Source organism: Hylobates moloch, unplaced genomic scaffold, assembly GCF_009828535.3.
Source record: "Hylobates moloch isolate HMO894 unplaced genomic scaffold, HMol_V3 SCAFFOLD_28, whole genome shotgun sequence".
Classification (NCBI taxonomy): domain Eukaryota; kingdom Metazoa; phylum Chordata; class Mammalia; order Primates; family Hylobatidae; genus Hylobates; species Hylobates moloch.
In genome coordinates, this window is record NW_026652303.1 from 690484 (window position 1) to 698585 (window position 8102).

General features: G+C 40.6%; 1 pseudogene; it reads right to left on the reverse strand.

Annotated features, from left to right (window-relative positions):
• Positions 1–716: 716 nt before the first annotated feature.
• On the reverse strand, positions 717–6992 carry LOC116463153 (tubulin beta chain-like; annotated as a pseudogene).
• Between the last annotated feature and the right edge of the window lie 1110 nt (positions 6993–8102).

Sequence of the window (8102 nt, forward strand, 5' to 3'; positions counted from 1 at the left end):
TGATAAGAACTTTCACCCTCAAGGATTTAGGATTTTCAGTGTTTTAGGATATTGACATGTTTTCCAAATTTACCCATTCTACAAACTAAATGCAATAAAATTGATTGAGATGCATCCCAGAGGCTCAGGAGAGAAAGCCCCCGAGAATGCCGAGGATGCTTTGAAATTTGCAAAGCCTCACAGAGACGAATGATGATCAACTTTTTTTTTTTTTTTTTTTTGAGATGAAGATTTGCTCTTGTTGCCGAGGCTGGAGTGTAGTGGCGTGATTTCGGCTCACTGCAACCTCCGCCTCCTGGGTTCAAGAGATTCTCCTGCCTCAGCCTCCCAAGTAGCTGGGATTACAGGCATGCACCACCATGCCTGGCTATTTTTTTTGTATTTTTAGTAGAGATGGTGTTTCACCATGTTGGCCAAGCTGTTCTTGAACTCCTGACCTCAGGTGATCCGCCTGCCTTGGACTCCCAAAGTGCTGGGATCACAGGCGTGAGCCACTGTGCCTGGCCAATGGGGATGAATTTGAGATGGTTCTTGGGGGATGCACTTTTTTTCATTATGAAAATGCTTTTAATGGTGGTGTCTGTACAGTGTGTGCTATGAAGTCGGGAAGAGCTCCAAGTGTACACACAGTGAGAACTGGTTATCAGAGAAAAGATTGTGAGTAAATAGAGTTCCCATTGCTTCCCCAATTTACCCAGTGTCCATGTCTGAAGGCTCTAGGCCACCTTCTTCTTGGCCTCCTTCTCAACCTTTCTTTCCTCCTTGGCTGAAGTGTCCTGGTATTACTGGTACCGGGACACCAGGTTGTTCATGTTGCTCTCGGCCTTGGTGAACTCCATCTAGTCCATGCTCTTGCCCATGTGCCAGTGCAGAAAGGCTTTGCACTGAAACATGGCCACTCAGAGATGTGCTTGAACAGCTCCTGGATGGCCACGCTGTTGCTGATGAAGGTGGCAGACATTCATAGCCCCAAGAGTGGGATGTCACAGACAGCTGTTTTCACATGGTTGGGGATTCACTCAACAAAGTAGCTGCTGTTCTTGTTTTGGATATTAAGCATTTGCTCATCCAACTCCTTCATGGACATGTAGTCTGTGAACACTGTGGTCACCTTTAGGTAGTGGCCATGGCAGGAGTCTCAGGGAGCCATCATGTTCTTGGCATCAAACATCTGCTGGGTCAGCTCAGGCACCATCAGGGCCTGGTAGTGCTGGCTGCCCTGGATGGTCAGCAGGGTGAAGCCGGGCATAAAGAAGTGCAGGTAGGGAATGGTACCACGTACATAGCCAGCTTCTGCAGGTCAGCATTGAGCTGGCTGGGGAAGCCTAGGCAGGTAGTGACCCCACTTATGGTGGCAGACACCAAGTGGTTCAAGTCATCATAGGTGGGTGTGGTCAGCTTTAGGGTTCTGAAGCAGACGTTATGGAGAGTTTCACTATCAATGCAATAGGTCATATCTGTGTTTTCTATCAGTTGGCGGACTGAGAAGGTGATGTTTTAGGGCTCCACCCCCATGTCTGATACCTTGCGCAAGGGCACACTGAACATGTTCAAGATCCTGTCTAGATACTTCTCTGGGATCTTGCTGATGAGAGGGGTACCCCTCTCAGGCCCAGTCCCTGCTCCCAGGTCAGCTGGAAACCCTGCAGGCAGTCACAGCTCTCAGCCTCCCTCCTCACAATGTCCAGTACCGAATCCACCAGCTCCGCACCTTCTGTGTAGTGCCCATTGGCCTAGTTGTTTCCGGCACCACTCTGATGGAAGATGAAGTTGTCCAGCCGTAAGATCTGCACGATGGAGCCTGAGTACACGAGAGTCCACGGTGCTGGGCTCCAGATCCATGAGCTCAGCGTGGGGCACATACTTGCCACCAGTGGTCTCATTGTAGTACACACTGATGCACTCCAGCTGCAATTTGCTATCCCCATGCTAAGTGCCAGTGGGCTCGATGGCATGCTCATCACTGATCACCCCGTAGAACTAGTTGCCAAACTCACCAGCCTGCAGGTGCACGATCTCCCTCAAGGTGGCAGCAGTGAGGATAGAGGCGGCTGGATAGTCACAGGAGCAGAGGCTCAGGCGTGCAGAGTGCTGGAATCCACTTTATATCTGGAGAGAACGATATACGATTTATAAACTGACCCTTTAAATTCAGATCTAATATCCTATATATGTTGATGTGTTAACATTATTTGCCATCAAAATAACGGCAAAACTGCAATTACTTTTGCACCAACCTAAAATAACTTGGGAAAACCTTTAGATCACTCCTTTTTGTTTACGAATAAATAATATTATTTTGCTACTTTATATGGGGATAAAATATACCTCAGTAATAAGAGACTTTTTTCCCCACAATACATCATCTTCCTCTCCCTAAAGCCAAACTGTTTTACCAACTTCATTGTGATTTGAATTGAGCAGTTTATTTTTCGTGCAAGGTCAGGCAGTTCCTGTCTTCACTTGCTGATGGACAGATGCGTATAGGAAAAGGCATTGTGATTATTAATGAAATGAAAGTAGTAATTATAGAAAGACAATCCTAAAGTAGTCTTCTGTATGGGAGTCCAACATGTCATATAAATCTTCATTTAGAGTGACAAAATTATAATAGATTTTGGAAACTTTATTTATTTATTTATTTATTTTGAGACGGAGTCTCACTCTGTCGCCCAGGCTGGAGTGCAGTGGCGCAATCTCGGCTCACTGCAAGCTCCGCCTCCCGGGTTCACACCATTCTCCTGCCTCAGCCTCTCCGAGTAGCTGGGACTACAGGCGCCCGCCACCATGCCCGGCTAATTTTTTGTATTTTTAGTAGAGACGGGGTTTCACCGTGGTCTCGATCTCCTGACCTCGTGATCCGCCTGCCTCGGCCTCACAAAGTGCTGGCATTACAAGCGTGAGCCACCGTGCCCAGCTGGAAACTTTAATTTTCTTGTGCAGGCAATTTCGAATTAGCTGTTCTCTTTGTCTTTATTAGCTACATAGAGTTTCAAATAAAATTATGTACTTACTATAACTTTTAAATCACAGAAAAGTTTTACTTGACCTGAGAAATGATATGGATCTATCCATACCTTCATTGCTTATTTATGAAACAAAAGGAAGTTAATCCTCTGAAAAATGAACTTCCCAGTGGCTTTGGTTCAATTTTCCTTTAATGATGATTCGTGTAGTTTCAGAACTCCAAAGGTCACAGACACAAATTTGTCTGTGCAAATTTGAGAAGTCTGCTGGCTCAGAAGATAACTTGAGGCAGTTCTGTCATCCTCTTGTGTTATCAAAGGGTCTGCAAATCAGGAAACATGAAGCTTCATATTCCCCAAAATAATTTCTTCAAGGAGCAACAAGAAAACAGTAGTTGGAAAGATAAAATCCAAAATAATGTTGACAATTAAAAAAATACATATATATATATATAGATGGTTTCAGTAAATTAAAACAAAAGGGGAGTAAGCTCTTCATTAAACTTTTGGTATTTTTTTCTGATATAGAGTATTAACATTCAACTTGTTTTTACTTTGAAGAAATTGGAGCTCTACATCTGTGTGTGTGTATGCGCATGCATGTGTGCACACTTGCTCACGCGTGTGCGTCTGTGTGGTGTGGTTTTGTAAAATTACCCACATAATTCTAAGGCATTTCTCTCTTTCTCCTACTTCCCCATAATCATTGACATCATGTCTCATTTTCCTTTAAAGACAAGTTTGGAATATTGCAGAGGGTAAAAACATAAGCCCACAATATAGGCATGCTAGAATGAAGAAGCTCCTTTAGTTTACTATATTTGTAAGTAAAAATTTAACCGTGTTATCAGGGTTAAACTATAGGCAGTTTCTAACTAAAAATAACCAAACTCAAATAAAAAATAGTAACATTTATGTGTAATAATTAATATCTACTTCAATTATAAAATTTCTACCTGTAGAACTCTACTATAGAGTAATATACATACTACTTTCTACAGCAATAAATAAAATAGATTGCATATTTCAGTGTCTCATAAGTGCATAATATCAAAAGTTTCACTTATAGCCCTCTGTTCTCATTTTTTTTCCTGATCTTGTCTTTTGTTGAATTAAAAAATGTATCATTTCTGTAATTTGGGGGCTGTTTTTACCCTTCACAAAATGATTACGTTGGATTTGTTTTGGAGGGTTGTTTGTGCTTTACTTTTAAATAGGCTCTAGATGATTTTCAGTGAGGCAAGTACGATGGTATCTTACTCTTACCCTACTCTTCCGTTGGTGGGAGTTGATTCTCTTGCTTTAACGGTTATTGTTAATGTATTTCACAAGGCATCTCCTTCTGCCTTAGTTCTTCTGCTACTTGTACTCTGATTTTTTAAATAACTCTATGATCTCCAGCACACCTGAGGGATAAGACATATTCCCCCAATGATAGTGGTTCATCATGGCCCTAGTTCTGAATCATGAGATTATGCCACTGTCATAAGCACATCAGATCATACAGGTACGTGTGTGTGTGTGTGTGTGTGTGTGTGTGTCTGTGTGTGTTTATGCACATGTATAGTGTGTGGTGTGGTTTTATAAAACCACCCAGATAATTCTAAGGCGTTTGTCTCTTTCCCCCATCTCCCCATAGTCATTGACATAATGTCTCATTTTTCTTTAAAGGTGAGAATTTCCTTGGCTAATCTTTAAGTCTTCTTTTAACATTTGAGGACATGATTCTCCTCTCTTACAATTCTTTATGGTGCTGCTTTTTTAGGGACTCTTTTTTCCCCCAGTTTTGGAAATCCTTTCTCTAATCTACAGTACTTCTATACAAGTAAGGGGAATTAGAAGCATGTATCTCAATTAATGTCCTTAGCATTAACATTGACAAACAGACAAAACACAGGAAACCATAAAATAACTCTGTAATTCCCCCATTGGCACTGAGTTTGCTATTCTAGAGGGTCATAGAAAAGGTTTTCCTCAGTGGAACCAGAGTTCTCATTGGCATGTCGTGGTGACAATTCAGAGCTACTAAACAGAAATGTGGTTACAGGAACAGCGTTATCACCTTTGTCTTACATTTAAAAAGAGACATTTAAATCATTTATTTTCTCCTTTTTGTTTTTTGGGCTTTTTTTAACTCTTCAAAATATACTTCAAAAATTCTCACTGGCCTAATTTTCTACTTTACATGTTCAGTTACAATCTCTTGGAAGTCTTCCTGTTGTTGTTGTTGTTGTTTGTTTGAGACGGAGTCTCCCTCTGTCACCCAGGCTAGAGTGCAGTGGTGCAATCTTGGATCACTGCAATCTCTGCCTCCCAGATTCAAGTGATTCTTGAACTCTAGCTGGGACTACAGGCATGCGCCATTACACCCGGTTAATTTTTGTATTTTTAGTAGAGATGGGGCTTCACCATGATAGCCAGGCTGGTCTCAAACTCTTTGCCTCAAGTGATCTGCCTGCCTCGGCCTCCCAAAGTTCTGGGATTACAGGTGTGAACCACTGCGCCCAATCTAGAAGTCTTTTCTAATTCTTCCACTAGTGTAAGGCATTGTTTAACACATTTTTATCTTCTTTACTAAACTGTAAGCATATATAGAAGTGAACTAGATGTTACACATCCTTACCTCTAACACTTAGCTCTGTCTGGCTTATGAATAAATGACTGAAGAAACTATATTCCCATTTTTCTTAGATTATTTGTTCTCTTGACTTGTATTCTAACTTTTGTATTAGTTTTTTTTACATATTTTAATAACTTCTACTCTTGTTTTTGGCAGTATGTTGTATGTCATATGAGATACAGATATATAGATATATATACACACATATCAATAAAAGGATCTATGCATATCTATGTATGTCACATGCCATATGCTTGGGTTTAGACTGTATTGCAAAGTATCTTTGTCATTTTTACTCAGCATGTCTCATATATTTGATGTTCTTAAGATTAGAACCATGGTAAGAAAATAACATAAGGGATATGTAGTCAGCCTTGGTTTACTTATATTTATTTCCTTGGCAGCACATTAAATATGAGGATGCTGCTTCCATGTTTCACATCAATATCTTTAGTTATCTTTGCAATGTTTCTGGTAGCCACTAACTTTCTATGATCTTAAAGAGAAAATGATGGCTTTAGCAAAATCTTTTTTTTTTAAAGATCTAAACATAATGACTATTTTTTCCATTTCTTTCTTTTAGTGTGTTCTACAATTTCTCTTAAGTTTATCAGACATGCATTGTGTGCCTAGTTGAACTCCATCTGGTGTCTCATGTCATCTGCTATTATTTCTATATGGTTTAAGCCTCTATATTTCTTAACAATTAATTTTAAGAAATGTTATTGCTATTTCAGCTTCCTTGTATTAGTCATTTCACCTTTCTCTAGAGTCATAAAAAACTCCATCAGGGTTGGCTCAAGAAAAATAAATCACAATCAAAGTCGAAGTTCCCAAGTACAACCAAAAAGAACAGAAAACAAACACATATGAGATGGTGTAGGTCGTCAAATTCAGGTGTGGAGTCAGAGAACCCGTGTCTGAATCTTGGCCCTACTACTCAGGATGTGTCAACGTGGGGAAGTTACTTAACTGATGAACCTCCCTTTCCTCATCTTCCTTTAATAATGAAGACGACTTTTTTCCATCATGCAATAACCTTGTAAAGCTGCTTCCACTGGCTTGGCACTTACAAAATGCTTCAGTACAACTCAGCACACAATTGTGTCATCACAGGGCCTGACCCTGGCAAGGTAAGGGGGAAAAGGAATGCCCCTGGCTTCAGAGAGTTCACAGTCTCATCTGGCTCCCACCCCACCTTTGACCCTTTCCTTCAAATCATGGTGCCTTCCCAATAGATCACAAAGAATGCTGATGAGTGATGTTCTCCGGGTCTCATGTTGGAGAAAGTCTTGATGTGAGGTTGCAGATGAAGGTCTATGATTTGGAGAACATTCTATTAATAGAACTGTAAGCACAGATGGCCCAGAGTTCTTTTCAGGGACAGTTTTCTGAACCACATCCATGGCAGCTGGTTCACATGAGATGGTCTTTACCAGTGGAATAAGGAATCAGGTGGCCTGGCTCAATTTCAATTGGGTGGCACCCTGTGAAATTAGACACTATTTAGCATATATTTGCTGGTTTGTGATACAGATTGTCTTGTGATTCTACAGCTCTTTCCTTACAAAAAAGCTTTACTTGCTTGCAGCTTAGCTAGATTACTGTCCTGCTAGCTCCTACTTTCCTTCTATGTGATTAATGACATTTATGTTTCAGATAAAGGTAAATTAAAACTAAAGATTAAAAGCAGAATTTGATTTAAAAATAGCGTGATGTGACATGAGACCATGGAATGAGCAAGTACTCTACATGCTGCCAATGTTGTTTGGTTGAAGTTAGTATCATATTCAACATTGCTCTTTGTCAATAGTCGCTAGGTGAAAAAAAAATTCAGACAGGGAGAAGGCTCAGTGAGTCTGTAAATGAGATTCTTCTGTTAAGCTGGACCTTAAGAGAATGGACCTTCTTTGGTCTGAATGTGTCCCCTCGAAATTCTAATGCTCAAATGCTCAAAACCTAACCTCCAACCTGATGGTATTAGGAGATGGGCCTTTGTAAGCTGATTAGGTCCTCCCAATGTGGATTGGGTGTCCAGAGACACCAAATCTACTGGCACTTTGATCTTGGACTTCCCAGCTTCCAGACCTGTTAAAAATACATTTCTGTTCTTTATAAGCCACTTAGTTTATGATATCTTGTTGCAGCAACTGGAACACACTAAGACAGGGACAATGGGATTTTTACTATTTTAAGTATTGATGTGCTGAAGGACTATTTTAAATACTATAATAAAACAAAACAACAGCAACAAGAAACTTTGCTGGCATTCTGTGCTAGAAATATCGTTTGCTGCAAGACTCACAGAACTTGCAAGCTGGCATTTCTTCTTGCCGTGAGATTTTTATGTTAACTGCTTGGTCCACAGGCTTCTTTTCTTCCCAGTATCTGCCACAGGATTCCTACTGCAGGCTCCATTTGTGACCTGTGATTGGTGGGGGCTGTGGTGGTTGTGGACAGAGAAAAGGAGTCCTTGTTTATTGCTTTTTAAACTTGAATAATTTCCAGAATTACCT